Source organism: Peromyscus californicus, unplaced genomic scaffold (genome assembly GCF_007827085.1).
Source record: "Peromyscus californicus insignis strain IS unplaced genomic scaffold, ASM782708v3 Scaffold_15__1_contigs__length_86483966, whole genome shotgun sequence".
NCBI classification, from domain to species: Eukaryota; Metazoa; Chordata; class Mammalia; order Rodentia; family Cricetidae; genus Peromyscus; species Peromyscus californicus.
In genome coordinates, this window is record NW_026294447.1 from 21706085 (window position 1) to 21722947 (window position 16863).

Consider the following 16863-nt stretch of genomic DNA (forward strand, 5'->3'; position numbering starts at 1 on the left):
TTTTAAGGGTGCTTTTGTATCCCAGCTTCTAGAAACAAGGATGACTGGCCCATTTACATATTTCTGAGTGTATTTTCCAGACATGGAATTCGTGTTGCCCTTTGGTGTTGGTTTTACTTCACAGCTCTCTTAATAAAAATCCTTGTTTCAAACTAATTTTCTTTGACAAATCCTAGCAGCCCTAATAGGCTATTATTTAATGTAATAATAGAGTTATTGGTTCCCACTTAAGTAAGAGCACTAAAATTGGCTGAGGAAGGAAGGGGGACTGATTTCTTGATAATAGGGGAGACCAAACTATGGGCATAATTTCCTTTTTTGTGTGGTTAATTTATCTGTATTTGACCGCACTTAACAACATGGATTTGAAAAAATTTATTCTTTGAAAATTTCATACATGTGTATAAAGTATCTTCCCCATATCTACCCCTGTCCCTTCCTCCAGTTCCCCAGGGCTTCCTCCTCAACATAGTGCCCTCCTTCTTTCATGTCCACTTTTTAAACCCACTGAGCCCCATTAGTGGTCTATAAATCCACATTGGTGTGGGGACATCCCCTGGGGCTAAGCCCCCCCAAAAAGCAACTTCCCCTCCTCCAGGGGCTATCAACTGCCAACAGCGCCTCAGCTGGGGTGGGGGAGGGGACCCCCTTCCCACTGATTGAACCCCAGCTGCTGTGCGCACATGTGTGCTGCAGACATGTCGTCTCCAGAGGACAGCTTTCCCAGCCATCTGTCCCCACCCTCCAGCTCTTTCAGTCTTTCCGCCATCTCTTCCATGATGTTCCTTCAGCATGTGTGGAGGAGGGTTGATAGAACATTCCATTTATGGCTCAGCACTCACAACTGCTTATTTTCAGCACTTCCAACAGTAATGTTTCTCTGTATTAAGCACTATCCACTCTAAAAAGTGTCTCTGACCAAGGTTTGGAGCAGTACAAAAACATAAGCATTTAGAAAGAGGTTTGACCACCTAGCAAAACAGTATCAATACATTCTCACCTTGAGGCTGTGGCCCCAGTCACAGACGGTGTTTACCGTAGCACACATGAAATCCCTCCCGTGGAACAGGCCTCAAATCCAGCCGTGAGAGTGGTTGGTTACCCTGTTCCAACTACTACTGCCGCTACGGTATCGATGAGCACATCTTGACTGAAGGCTACTAACGTTTTGCAGCAGGCAGGATCCAGTGTTTGGTTATGCCATGGATGTCTTTTCTCTTCCAGCAGCCTGCATAGCTCTTTCCAGGACTATGCGAGCTAGCCAGTAGGGAGGGAATTTCCTAGTCAGTTCAAGATTGATTTTTCTATGTTCAGCAACCAAGGTAGGCGGTTTCTTCTGCAATGGGGTTTTGCCACCTGGTTATGGTGGACAGCTAAGAGCAATGGAATAACCTGTATCATCTGGATTGCTTTGGGGCTCCCTGACCAATAAGCCATGGCGAGGTGATTCTCAACCATATTTTCTCCACTTACTGTTAAGTGTAAGATACTTGTTTACAGGTGGAAGAAGCAGGTTTAGAAAGGTCCATCGATTTACTCTGGTTTAACTATTAAAGAAGACGATACTCAGAAATTACGGCAAGCCTATATTCTTTGGAATAGTCTATAGTAAAAAATAGGTATTAATTGATGGGGTCTTTGTTTTTTGTTTTTTGTTTTTTTTTCTTGAGACAGGGTTTCTCTGTGTAGTTTTGGTGCCTGTCCTGAATCTTGCTCTGAAGATGAGTCTGGCCTTGAACTCACAGAGATCCACCTGCCTCTACCTCCTGAGTGCTGGGATTAAAGACGTGCACCACCACCGCCTGGCTGGGGTCTTTGTTTTAATGAGTAGCATCAAACCAAAGCCTCCACATGCTAAGAAAGTACTATAATACTAAGCTGTATCTTCAGCCTCTTGTGACTCAAATGCTGTATACATTGCTTTGTGTTACTCATTAATAACACCTTCGTTTACTTTCTGGAGTATTAAATATGAATATGAAGAGAAATTTTATTTCAAACTAACTTACTAAGTAAATTGGAAAATGTTCAACTGCCAATCTTGTTTAATTAAGTATTAATCAAGAATATATTTACTCACTGATCTTACTCATTTACTGAAACCCTTCTCTGAAAGATTTATTGTATAGCTTACAGTAACATTTTCTTTTTCCAGCTTTACTTCTCATGCATATCTGGTTTTCATAACCGTGTTGTGAGAGTTTTCGATCGCTGTTGGCATCTGGGAGAAATGAGGAGTCTGTCTCTTGGCTCTGCCGTCGTGGATACTAGTGGAGAGGAAGTGTGGAATGCTTGAAGTGATTAAATCTTCTGGGCCATCTGGTCATCAAGAAAAGGCTGTGTTTTCAATTTCACAGTGAATAAGAAGTTTATTAAGGAAAGAGAATATTTAGTTTAAGGAAGAAAGAAATCATACTTTATTTCTGCCACCAAATGCTTCGGCCTGCTTAATTGTGAGGAGAAGGGCTAGCCAGGGAAGACCAACCAACCATAGGCGGAGCTACATAACATGTTATCTGTGCTGTGAGGGGAAGCGTGGAGGTCATGGTTTTCGAAGATGAACAAGCATGCAAGGGGTAGCCACTTGCAAAGGAATTGTGCCCAGTGCTCCCCTTTTACCCCAAACAGTTTTTGTGGAAGGAAAGAATGAATCACAGGGGTGAATTTTCCTCATGCCACAAAGGAAATCAGACCGCCTGGTTCCTTAACATGTGTTGCCAGAACCTCTGCTGCTTGTATCCGTTGGAAAGTGATGAATCAGGTGTAATTGATCAGCATCTGTCCACTCATCTACTTATTATACTGCTTCATGCTTTGAACATTAAAACCAGGCTTATGTTTTATTTACCACTCTGTAAATAAAGCACCAACTTCAAGAGAGGCTTAGAAAAATCAATGCAGAAAGCACATTTCTGCACTAAACATTGAATTGGAAATCTGGTAGAGATGATGGTGGACAAGATTATAAAAAGAAAAGGGCTTGGAAATGAACCTCCCTGCTACCTGCTCTTGCACATCACCGTCTTTGTGAGTCCCCCTGTGCCACCTAACACTGGAGAGTTCACATCCTGGGGTGTGCTTGGGATGGAGTCCCCCCACAACTTTTTAGTAGCTGTGTAGCCCCGCAGCTACACAAACGATGTGGTTGACTTCCTTCAAAGTTCACTTAGTCCCAAGCACAGAAAGACCACCTCTTGAGTTGTCCAAACAGCCTCTGGAATTCTGGCAGTGCTTGTCAGTGCAGCCATCCTCCTGGGCTTCATTCAAAGCCTTCATATGGAAAGCAAGGGATAGGGCAGGAGCAGAGGGCCAGACGAGAGAGAGCCTTGACAGCCAAGAGTGTGGTCAGCCTCCAGACGAGTGTGGCTGAAGCCAGGCTGGGCTGAGGCTAGGCAGAGCTGAGCTGGGGTGGTGTGAAGGGCCAAGTCAGGGAGGAAGGACCTCCATCCAACGTGAAGACATTAAGCCATAGTCACAGGTGATAGCGGACAATTTTAAGAGGCACTGTCCCTGCCTGCGACATGACTCACAGTTCTCTCTCCTTTCCAAATCCATCATTCAAGCTGAGGCACAGCTCCCCTGAGCTCGTGGGGCCCATCCAGCTGCACGAGGATTGTATCCAGCCCAAGTCTCAAGGCTCTCTCATGTCCCCGGCACTGTCCAGTTCATGTGTACTCTGCACCTGAAATCTGAGCCTCTCCTAAATTGAGCTTAATGACTCCCAGCCTTCCTGTTCCCAGCTTCCGCCTCCTGTGTTCAACATGCTTTGCTTCTATACTGTTCCTTCCCTGAGTCTGCTCTCTCCTGACTCACTTCCGTGTTAGCCAGGGTTCTTTGGAGAAGTGGAGCTAACAGGATGTGTGGCCATAGGCAGAAGTTTATTTTAAGGAATTAGCTTCCTCAGGTATAGAGACTGGTAAGTCCATGTTCTACAGGTTGGCTGGCAGGCCAGAGACCCAATAAGGACTCCATGTTATGGTTCAAGTGTATAGCTGTCTGTGGGCAGAAGTCCTCCTTGCTTGGATGAAAAGCAGTGTTCTCATTAGGTTTTCTAAGAATGGAGTGAGGTCCACATTATGGTTGACAAAATACTCAGTATCCAAAATCTCCGCCCATCTGCCACCTGCTCACAAATACACCTCACTTGTGTTTGACCAAATATTTGGTCGCTGTAGCCCATTCACATTGACATATAAAGATCACCATCACACTGTCCTTTCTTTTCTAGCTGTGACCTATCTAGTGAGTGGTTTCCTTTACTTCTTTCTCTCTTAGTGTGTAAGGACTACATCTGCTGTGTGCCTGTCAATGCTTACACCACTCCTCAGTTCTTACATCACTCCTCAGATCTTACATCACTCCTCAGATCTGCCTTTCTCCTGAAACTGCTTCACACAGGGAAAAAAAAAAAGCCCAAATCTAACAGTAACACAAGAGTGTGGTCTGCAGCTTCACCTGGTCCATGGGGTTGGGTTGCTGGGAAGTGCATGATTCCCAAGTCAACTTCCTCTTTCTTTTCAGTTCTGTGGAGTCCCTTCTCTCCATCTTGCAGATCCTGGCCTCAGGTATCAGTCTCAATTCACTGCTCTTCCTCCCTGCCCTGGCCCTTTGAATGGTCTTGGTTCAGCTGCAGGAGACCAGTAGGGAGCTGATAAAGCCCAGTAGCTGTCACACCCTTGTCTTCAGAGCACTCCCAGAGCATCTCTGTCTTGTCTCCATTTTAACTTTTCTGGTGACTGATTTCCCACATTATCTCCTCATCAGTGTCCTCTCAATTTTGCTGAACTTTGACTTTTGCAAGGTTATGTTTTGTGGCCGCTTCATTTATAAAGCCAGAGGATGCAGTAGCTGAAGTATCCTGGCTTCAGTTCCACCAGAGAACACAGCTGATCAGACCCGTGGAATTCCAAAGGACTGGAAGAGCCCTGCATCTAACCTGAGACAGTGTCTGAAGCCATCACACACATCAGGAGACTTCTCCCATCCTCTAGTGCTTACTCCTGAGGTTTCTTTGGAGGCCAGAGGCCATTATCACCGGACTCCTGACTCTACTGTCCCTCCCATGGCAGTCTGTTCCATCTTTCAACTTGACTCGCCTGCCAGATATCTACCTTTCACCCCTGTATCTGTCCCAACAACTCAAGAGTAAGTGACCTCCAGAATGTTTGGAAGTGGTAGGGCATGACAGTGTGTGGGTACAAACAGGCCGATCCTACCAGTCACAGAGTGATAATAGGAGAAGAGGAGCTGGTGTGTTAGAGGGAGTATGATATATGGGTTTGGCCCTGTTAGTTCTCGGGTACTGGAGGAGCATGTGTAACTGTTGTGACCTCTTTGGGATTTTTATTGTTCCTATATCAAATTCCTATCCAAAAGGCCAAGGGGCACACTTTTCATCTGAAAGGATAAATGAAAGGAGCAGTGATAATTTCTTACCCCAGTGACCTAAACAAGAAAGGACTTGTTCTATGTAACAACTGACAGGTCTCTCGTACAGCAGGGATGCCATGCACACACTTCAGAGGGAAGCCCTGGCACCAGCAGTTTCAGCCGACTCTCCTCTATAATCTCTCACGTACCATCTTTGCCTAACTGCGCATGTGCTGAAGGTCATTATAAAGGCTGATGAGCTAAGAGCAGAGGGAAGACACGTCTAATAGCAGCAGAGCAGAGGGAAGACACGTCTAATAGCAGCAGCCAGCAAGTTTTATTATTTTTTATTATTATTAGTGTATAGTTTCTGTGGAATTATCCAATAAGGTTCCTTTAAAAATGCCTCTTTCCATCTACTCATTGGTTTTTCTGGGCATGCAATACCATTGCTTTGTCAAGTATTGACCAACATGGAGAATAACAAGGACACACAGGCATCTGGAGGGGGGTCCATCATTTGGCCACTGACAACACTGACTTGGCATCAGACACAGGCTTGGGAGAAAACATGCGCTCAGACAACTAAATCTGGCCCCCATCCTGGATAGACTCACCTGCCAGATGTCGGCCTTTCACTCCTACATGTGGCCCTACTCAAGAGTAAGGGACCTCCAGAATGTTTAGAAATGGTAAGGCATGATGATGTGTAGACGATGTGCTCTTACCCTTCATGGCTGTTTCTGGAATCAATGATAGCAGATACTAAGTGTTATATATGTACATATGTGTCCATGCACATATGACTTGATGGCTGAGCATTTGAAACAGGCCTTGTCTCCTCTGACCCATCACAAAGATTGTGTCAGGATAGCAAGTACATATGCAGCCTCAACAGGAGCTCACAGATTATGGTATGCTGGGGGTTGGGGCAGAGCTTTTGTTATTTCTCAGGTACTTTTCACAGTCTGCTACACCCAAGTCCCTTCATATAAAAGCTCCAGCAGACAGTATGACTCTTTAAAAATAAGGGATGCGGACGTTTTTCCCATTATCACACTGTTGTGAACACATGGCTATAGGAGATCAATACCGTTTTTAGTGGAACATTGTCAAAATTTAAATGAGGAACATTTTGAAACTATTTTTAGTTTCAGGAAGGCTGGAGAAGGAACAGAATACTAGATGTCTTACAAGCCTGATCCTTGAAGCATTTACACTCACCCAAAAAAGAGTCTGTAGAATGTAAAGAAAAATAGAGAGCCAGCTGGCCTACTTTCAAATACTGAAGTATATATAACGGTACACCCAAGTCCAAAAATGACAGAGAACTAGGTGGTGAATGCGTGAGCGAGTCAGGCAGATCACCTGAGAGAAAGCTGGCCTCTGTGGGATGTCCCTTATGCGCCTCAGCCCACTTACAAATTACTGCCATGTGCTCTAGAGCCTGGGGGCTCCTTGTTATTTCTAAGATGGAAGTGAAGAAGGACGGCTCGAACATTCTCATTAATTCATTAGCTAATTCTGCCACCAAGGAACCATTGTCACTCACTCCGTTTTCTCTTTTTCTCTAATGTATAGAGTCACTCCACATAATATATGCTTGTCATTCATTCTGCGTGTCAATATTCCAGGAGAAGCAGTGTCCCTGGGCCAGGAGGCCAGCCTGCTGAGGCTGGTGACAATAGATCTTGCATTGATGAAACCAAATACATTCTGCAGAGAATATTGATGAAGCTGTGAAGCCATTTCCACAGAGGCTGTCCACACAGATAGTCAGAGAGGAGACAGAAAACAAATATGGATGATCCTGGCATCATGGCCTTTGACAGGTTTTTATTACTTTAATATTTTCTCTATAGTCTATAGGTGTGGGTATGTGCCAGACTACATTGAATTTTCCTCTGCTTCCTGGAATTGCAATGGTTGATTTTATATATTAATTCTTAAGGAATAATGTCTTTTTTCTCTGTGAGGATGTGGTATTTCAACTCAATAATATGACTTCTACTTTCTAAATATGTTAACTTTAATTAACAGGGATGCATGTTTAATGAGATATGAGGATTAATTGAAATACTGAATTATTGGAACCATCCTAAACAAAATTTTTATTTATCCCTGCCATAAATTATTTTCAGTCTATTCTATTTGTCTTCCATTGATTAATCTGCATTTTCTCATGCTTCAGGATATAAGCAATCATTTATGTTTCAACTGTAATGAATGTCTATATATACATATATGCATATGCCGAGAAAGTAATTACATTCTCTTTATTTCCAAGATAAAGTGTCAGAATTGGAGCAAAAACAACACTAATCTCCTGTATTCCCATTTGTTTCTCTTTTGTTGCCTCTTTAACCTCAGGGCTCACTGAGTCCTGTCTCAAATTCAATTTCACTGGGGATTTAGTTAGCTGAGGCTTCAGATCACTCTTAATATTTTTTCCATCTCAATTGGAAGCTGGGCATTTTAATAAAATATGTTTAAGTTGCTGACTAAGGCAAAGAAATAAGTTCTACCAAGATTTTCTTAAAACTAAATCCTAAATTAGATTACCTTCGATGTGAGCTACCTGATGATTGAATACTCTAATCGTCTCAGGCCTTTCTCCTAACTGCTTATCCATTGTTGAGGCAATGAATATTTATCAAGTGTCTACAACCTGTCAGACATCGTGCGATGCTGGGAACACGTGGATGACAGGCCCCAGTCTATGCCCTCAATGGTACTTAGGAAGCTCCCAAGGCTGTACAGGGATTCACTGGCTAATGGAATCAAGGCTAGATGTCCAGCTTTTTGTTCTCTGTCAATTAAAACAAAATTTAGTAGCTCTCCTGGAAAAAAAGTCAAGCTTGCCTCTGGCCACCAAAGTTTCCAAGAGGCTTGCACTATGGTTGTTGCAAATCAATAGTTCTCACACCCAAGCAGACCTAGCCTCGCTGAAGGGCCTTTCAATCAGATTCCCGTGCCCTACCCGAGTGGTCTGATTCAGTAGATTTGAGACTGGGGTGTGATGGACTGGGGTTTCTAACAAGTCCACAGGTGAAGCAGTGGACTGTAGGGAGCACAGTAGGACCACCCTTGTTCTAAATTGTCCTGTTGCTTGATGCTCTGTAAGTGACAACAGTCCTGTTGACAATAGTGATGAGAGGCGCCACATTTAGTGAGCTTTTGTGGAATGTTAGATACTTTGCCCTTTGTATCCACCCTAAACTCAACCCTTGCAATGACTCAGTGACATGGACGTTACTACTTTTTACAAGTGAGAAAAATGAGTTTGTGCAGGGCTAATTCATGTCCACAAGGTTCCAGAGCTTGTAAGTGGAAGAGGTCAGGACTTGACCTTTAGGTCATTCCTGTACTCTTACCACCAGGCTCCCCTGCCTTCCTGGGATGGCCAGCACATCTGTGCAGTGATGAACGGTGGGATTGGTCTCCTGCGCAGATGTGTGGCAGCTGCTAGAGCTGTCCGCACTCAGGCCGGCACCTTGTGGGATTCTGAATAGATGGCTCTCCAGGCTCTCGTGGAAGAGCTTAACCCAGTTGTCTGTTCTAGTGGCTAGGGGACTTTTGTGATGGGAACTTTTCTGTTTAATTGGGGAAAATGCTTCCTTTTTACAGATTTTTAAAAAGTTAAATGATTTTTTAAAAGATTAAAATATGGTTTAAAAAAAGATAAATATAGCACAGTACATTGCTGAGCTGGGCGCAGCTCGAACCAAAGTAAACGTGACCAGGGGGGCTGGGATGAGGCTTGCTGCCTCTCCCGGAAGGTCAGACACCCCTTTCCCATCCTTGTCCACAGTCAGCCTGTTGACAAGGTGTCTGCAGAGTGAGGCTGCATTTTCCTGACCTGTCCCATTAAAGTATGATTCTGTTCATCTCCTAACGGGAAAATAGCAGGCATCTGCTGTATTAATACTATGTATAATCTCAGGAGGGTTCCATGACTCTGTCCCCCAGGGTGAGCAAAGTCAAAGAATGTGCTGGAGTGCCCATCAACATCCTAGGAAACGTGTCTTCTTTCCTGGTTAGACACTGTGGCTTTCACTGCAGAATCACCTGACCAGAGTCTGCTCCCACCCACAGAGCAGGAGAGCACTGTCAGTGTGTGCTCAGAAACACAGCTGACTATGTAACTTCATCGTGACTCTTCCCTTTTCTCCTTCATATTCTTATCCTTTATTTTCCCCACAGACGAGCACCAAGTCCCATCACTCTACAAGGAAGTACATTATTTCCCATATCCAGTGGCTGATGAGCCAATGGAGCAGTCTCATGTCTCATCTTTTCAGTGATAATTATATGCCTACGTTGTCTTTAGTGGAGACTGGTCCTCTTTACTTGCCAGACTCCAAGCTTTAAAAATGAACTCCTGTCTAAGAGACTATTTCATAGCCTGTCTGATCCAGCTGTGAAGCTTTGGGGAGACTATGATGATAATGATTATTAAAAGTAAAGCATGGGTACAGAGAAAAGCCACACAACGATTGTATGACCGACTGAGTTATTCTGAATTAAACATTCATGAAAATGTGGTTCAATCATAGACCAGAACTTTGTCACTCAGCCCCTCCCATATGCCCCATTCCATCATAGATCCCTCTGTCCTAATACAAGAAACCATATCCTGGCTTTGCCATAATCACTATTGTATTTTCATGGTGTTATCTATAAGCTGCCCTCTACACATGTGCCAGGGTGCACTTTGTGTTTTTGTGTGCATGCACAGACACACAGACACAGACAGACAGACAGACAGACAGACACACATACACACACACACACACACACACACACACACACACACACACACACGATATTTCATTTGTATTGACTAATCAATGGCATAGCTCATGTAGGGAAAGGGCAAGTGCTCATGTTTCCCTTTATTTACTAAATCTCAAGGTAAGGAATTAGTTCCTTATCATATTTCAAAGGTTACTCATTGCTTTTTAGAAGATCACTTAAGAACTCAGGGGTGGAGGCTGGAGAGATGGCTCAGTAGTTAAGAGCACGTGTTGCCCTTGTAGAAGATCGGGGTTCAGTTCTCAGCAACTACATTGAGGCTCACAAACACCTATAACTCCAGTTCCAGGGGATCCAACATCTGCTTCTGGCTTCTTCAGGTGTAGGCATACATGTAGCAAAACACTTGTACACATAAAAAAAAAAATCTTATTTAAAAAAGACCCTCATGAGCCGGGCGGTGGTGGCGCACGCCTTTAATCCCAGCACTCGGGAGGCAGAGGCAGGCAGATCTCTGTGAGTTCAAGGCCAGCCTGGTCTCCAAAGCGAGTACCAGGAAAGGCGCAAAGCTACACAGAGAAACCCTGTCTCGAAAAACCAAAAAAAAAAAAAAAAAAAAAACTGCAACATCTGTGACCCTCAGAAGCCTCTTCACAGTGCTCCCAAGTCCCGCCCACATGACTCACGTGATCAGTGAGGCTTCCCCATTTTGGTTGATGAGATGACCTAGGCTTACTTTATAGCCTCGCTGCCCTCCACCTGGAATCTGATGTTTCTTTACCAAGGCTGGGTTCTTTGAGTGAGACAATATGTCTTCTAACTGCTTCTGTGCAGGGACGCTCTGCCTCGCTGTGGAAAATTTCCTGCTTCCCCAAGCTCTGTCTGCTGTAGCTTGATGTGGTGGTTCGAAAGAAAATGTCTCCCAAAGAGAGTGGCACTATTAGGAAGTGTAGCCTTATTGGAGGAAGTGTGTCACTGTGGGGACAGGCTTTGAGGTCTCTTTTTCTCAGGCTTCCCTCAGTGTGACAGTCAGTCAATTTCCCGTTGCCTGCAAGATGTAGGACTCTCAGCTCTAGCACCCATCTGTCTGCACGCTGCCATGCTCCCCTTCATGATCGTAATGGACTCAACCTCCAAAACTGTAAGTGAGCCACCCTCAATGAAATGTTTTCTTTGTAAGAGTTGCTATGGTCATGGTGTCTCTTCACAGCAACAGTAAAGGCTACCTAAGACACCTGAGTAGTATTCAGATGTGCTCTGCTGCTGGGGGATGTCTTTCTGTACACTGTGAATATATGTTGTTCCCATTGGTTAATAAATAAGCTGCTTTGGCCTATGGCAAGGCAGCTTAGAGGCAGGCAGGAATTCCAAGGAGACAGACAGGAAAGAGAAAGGTGGAGTGAGAGAGACACCAGCCCCGCCAAAGAAACAACAAGATGCCAGCAGACCGGTAATGCCACGGCCATGTGGCAACATATAGATTAATAGAAATGGGTTAAGTTGTAAGAGCTACTAGCAAGAAGCCTGCCATAGACCGTACAATTGGCAATTAATGTAAGCCTCTGAATGGTTATTTTATAAGCGGCCGTGGGACTTCGGGCCGGGCGGGACCAGAGAAACTTTCCGGCAGCTAGCTCTCTGTGTGTTTGGGTCCTGATTTCCAGCCAGCTTTCTTCTCGATGTCATTTCCTTTGTCTCCATCTGGTTCTGATCCATGTTGATCAAACTGTCAGCAGCTTTTACCAGTGTGGGTCTTGTCCTAAGAAGGAGTCTTGGTGAATTGGATTGGGGAGCCCACAGGGAGCTGTTCATCCTTGTTACAGCTGGTACCTTGTGCTCCCTCCTGCAAGCAGTGAAGGCCAGGACTTCCTGTTTTCAACTGTTCTCAGATTGGCCCGCCATGCTTCCCACTGAGTAGCTGTGAACTGCTATTGGACTTCTCAGGGGGCCCCTGCTTTCTCCTCTCCCTCCTCATGCACTGATGAAGCCTCCACATCGCTCTTATAATATTGGTAGCTTGAGTTCAACCACTCATGTTTTGGGGGTTCCTTGAAATGTTTTTGTTGAAATGTCACGTTGAAAACCTATGCTCGCCACCACTGCTGTCCTCCTACTCTGTCTCCAGTGGGGACTTCTTGAGAAATGTCCCTGTAGACCCCAATTTCCTTCTCTCTTCAAGAATGGAAATGTTTTAACCTGCATGGTAGAAACCTTTCTTCACAGGCATGCACCCGCATGCCAAGCTTCAACAGGGGCTTTTTGGTTGGTTGGTTTGGTTTTGTGCTCGGGAGTAAACCCAGGGTCTCATGGGTGCTAAGTTTGAGTTCTGCCACTGAGCTACACCTCCAGCTGCCCATCTTGTCTGTCTTTGGCCTGTTCAAAACCTCCCCCATCTCCCTCATTCTCCCAGGCAGGTTGTATCAAAATGGAAGAACATACCTGTTCTTCCTATATTTATTTAAAATAGACCTATTTTAGAGCCTAGGGTATAAGTTGATAGTTGGAATATGCTGTTCTCCAGAGATCTGAACCAAAAGATGAGTGACAGTGACATGTTCTGGGTATGAGCGCTGTCTCCCCACGCCCAGGCGTTGGTCATTCCTTTTCAACAGGAGGAAGTCATTTGACATATAATTTGGGGATGGCAATCACTTTCAAGCAGAGGCAGGTGGCACCTGGTCAAGCCAGCACTGTAGCTAAGGAGTGATTTTCTTTTTTAAGATCTGTTTTTGTTTATGGGCATGTGTACCTGTGTGGGAGTATGTGCACACCAGTGCAGGTGCTCACAGAAACTAGAAAGTGTCAGATGCCCTGAAGCAGTTGTTACAGGCAGTTGTACCCGACCTGGCGTGGGTGTGGGAACCAAACTCAGTTGAGCTCTTAGCCTCCGATCCTTCTCTCTAGCCCCAAGAAGTGTTCCTAACACGTGTATTCCATGGGGAAAATGAAAGGGCGAGGATTTTCCCCTTTATATAGGAAAAGGCCTCTCATGGGTATACAAATGTAGACTTGTTCCAAGATGGCGCCTCACTCTTGCCTCTGGAGGAAGGCAGCCCTGAAATTGAAGTCAACACTCTCCTCACCGCCTGGCAGGCCCTGTGTGTCTGTAAAGGACTGTGAAGTCACAGGCTCTGCCCGTCCTGAGCAGGTGCTGGCCATCTTTGGAGATCCCAACGCTGTCCTGCTTGGGGCTGTTACTGACAAGTTACGCTTTCTTTTGAGTGTGGGCCAGGCCAGAGGCCTCCTTTGATTGGCATTTCCTTTATTAGCTGGGACATTGAAACAATAGGCCCTTCTCCTGGCCGCCAGCATTTGGTGTTTGGCCTGCAAGTGTCTCTTGGTGACCTTTATTTGCATTGGCCCGAAGATAATAGTCAGTTTCCTTAGTGAGGAGGAGGGGGAGGAGGTAAGAGGCACATGTGAAGCCTAAGTATTAACTCGGAGGACTTAAGTATAGGATGTACGGAGGGCTCTGGCAGCCTCGGTTCCGCTGCCTTTTATGAAAGGGACAAAGACTGTGTCATTAGCTGCCCTGGCCAGGCACCACCACTGGGCACGGATGGTTCCGAGACTGTAGAGATTTAAACCGCCAGTGTCTTCAGGAGGTCCCCAGAACAGGGGCTGCACCTGATAAGTCAGGGTGGGGGAGCAAAGCCTGCCAGTTGGTAACCAGCAGCCTGCAGAGGAGTTTTGCCTGGCCTCCACAGAGGTAACGAGACTTAGTTAACTGCCAGCATTTCCGTATCAGGAGGCTTCATATTTTTATGTAAAGAAAAAGGTCAGTTTTGAGCTCCCTGAGAAAGCAGAGGCTTGGTGGCTACACTCTGCAGAGGCTGACTGGCGGCCACTCCGCCCCCTTACTTAGGGAATTAGGCACTTCCGGCTGTCACAGTCCTATGTCCTCTTTTCTCTGGATTGTTCTTGGGAGCACATAAGCACATAGGTATTCCTCCCTTCTTTAAAAAAAGGAACCAGCAAACTCCCCCTGCACATCCTCGCCTGTTTCCATTCGTTTTTCTTCTCTGCAGCAAGAGCTCCAAAGAGTTGTTCACAGGCAGTCGGTTCTTGCTAACATGCTCTGCATCCAGCTTTGGTCCACAGACTGCTCCCTCCTGCAGAGGACAGCCGGGGACGCCTGTGGTGTGGCATCTCCCCCGTTTCCGACCCTTACTCTTGCTGCCCTTCTCTCTGGCCCCTCAACTGTCCATGGCCTCCACCTCTCCCTTCTCCCCTTCCTGATGGTCTACAGATGTATGGCTTTGACGAGCCTGCTGAGCCCCTGGGTCATTTCTCCAGCTCAAGGAGATCCAGCTGCCTCCTCACTGTGTCCCAATCCTCTCGATCTGACACATCCAAACTGAACTCTCTCCTTCCCCCACCTGGAGGCTTTGGTGTGTGCCTCCGCTGCCCCCCTCTGCTTCTCTCCGTCCCCTCTCTGCCTGGGGGAGTGGGCGGCACAAGCTCTTCTACTCTCTAGTTTCTGCCTTGACAAATGCAGATCCCAGCAGATGGGGGCAGAGTCACGGTGTTCATTCTTCAGGGTGGCCCAGGGCTGGGTGTGTCCCTTTCTCAGAGACGGTTCAGTCAGCCATCTCCACAGGCTTCTTCCCTGTCTGGATCTCCTACATCTCCTTCAAGCCTATGGTTGGTCACAGTGCCACTGTTGCTGTCTTTGGGGTATCACACTGTGGCTTGCTTTCCCTGAACCCTGCCCACGCCTGTGTAAACAGCCCCTTCATTGTGCCCTCTATAAATTATCTTGATGAGTACCGTCTGTTGCCTGCTGGGCCTTGACTGCACACCATAGTGTCACCCATTCTATTCGGAAAGGTGGTACAAAAGGTGCCTATCCTCTATGTAAGGACTGTTAGGTTCATGTGTCTGTTTTTTCCCATCACTGGAAGCCTGAGGGGAAGGTAGAGCCACATGCTCATCCCATGAACTCTCTGCGATGAGACGGTTTTCCCAGGACAAGTGAGAACTCAGAGGTCAGTGCACATGAGCTGAGGGAGTGTGGGCCTCAGACACGGACTCCACAGCACTGGTCTGCGTGCATCCCAGGCTAAGTGGTCCACTCTAGTCCGGGAGTGAATACTAAGTTGTAATTCAGCAAAACCTTCAAAGAAGTCTGGGAACTGCATTCCTATGCATTTCCTGCCTGTGTATTAATAAGATACATGTGGTAGAGGCCCTCACATTTCCATATTTTGAATGAAGAGCACTGATTAGCTGCCCAAGACAGAAAGTATTGTTAGATTGTATGCAGGCACAGACCCAGACCACTCAGTTCCATTGAGACAAATGTTTAAGCTTGCTGATTCAAGCTTCAGGAAAGACAAAGTTTCTCCTTCACACTGTTCTACATCTGAAAGCATGAGGTGTGGTGGTTCTTCTCCTGGGTGCTTGGGACATCCAGGAGAGACTTCCCGTGACAGGAAGTTTGAAGTAGAGATTTTATTTCTGACTTCACATCCATTTCTACCACCGCCTTCTCACCTCAGAACCATAGTACTTGCGGCTTCTAGGACTCGGATGCATCCTCTGTTCTTCATTCTGCAAATAAAACAGCTTGAGGAATGGATTAATGGGAAAGCCTGAGAGGTAAAGTCTATAGACAAAGGGGGCATTTTTTGTTTTTAAAAGACAAGAAAAATGCTATAAAGAATCCTGTAAAACATCAATCAAGATAAAGTAAGTATTGGTTATTGTGTCATCTGGGAAGGTAAAAAATTATTTTTTAAAAATTCTATTTTGGAGAAGTTTAGATAAAGGAGAATGGAAGCAGAAAGAGCAGATCATTAAAGTCAAATATTTACGTCCTTGGGGCTTTGTTCCAGAATTATGTTTTCTAGCAGAAGCAACAAAAATATCCTGTAATAGAGGAATTCTTAGATAACTGATACACACACACACACACACACACACACACACACACACACACACACATACACACATACACACACACACACACACACACATGCTAAATAAGTTTTCATACACAAGCACACATCAAGCATCTTTTTCTCAATTCAAATACATATTTGAACGAATAATAACCTGTTAAGGTAAAAATTTAGGAAGAAAAAACAGCTCTATGTTTATTATTGTACCTGTTTTGATTATAAATGTGTATCCCTGCATCATTTATACAGCTGAGAAATTGGAGGCACATGTACCAAAATATTAGCAATGCTTACCTCTTAGACTAACTAACTGTCTAGTGCTGAGATAGGACATCACATTAAAAAGCAACTTGGAAGCCGGGCTGTGGTGGTATTGTGTTCCCCAAAATATTGTGTACCCTTATAAACTTATCTGGGGTCAGAGAACAGCCACTAGATACAGAGGCTAGAAAATGGTGGCACTCACGCCTTTAATCCTAGCATTCCAGAGACAGAAATCCCTCTGGATCTCTGTGAGTTCAAGGCCACATTAGAAAGAGCCAGGCATGGTGACACACGCCTTTAATCCCAGGGAATGGTGGTAGAAAGCAGAAAGGTATATCAGGCGTGAAGACCAGGAACTAGAAGCATTTGGCTAGCAGCATTTGGCCTGGTTAAGCATTTGGCTGGTTAAGTTTTCAGGCTTTGGAGAAATACATTACTGTTTCTCCAATGCAGCTGAGATTCATTCTGGATGAGGACTCAGAGGCTTCCAGTCTGAGGAAACAGGACCAGCTGAGGAATTGGCAAGGTGAGATAGCTGTGGCTTGTTCTGTCTCTCTGACCTTCCAGTGTT

The 16863-nt window shown here is 45.3% G+C and overlaps 1 protein-coding gene across 1 annotated transcript in view; it reads left to right on the plus strand.

Annotated features, from left to right (window-relative positions):
• The window catches only part of Nubpl (NUBP iron-sulfur cluster assembly factor, mitochondrial), a 326050-nt gene that overhangs the window by 240272 nt on the left and 68915 nt on the right, over positions 1 to 16863 (plus strand). The window lies entirely within an intron of this gene.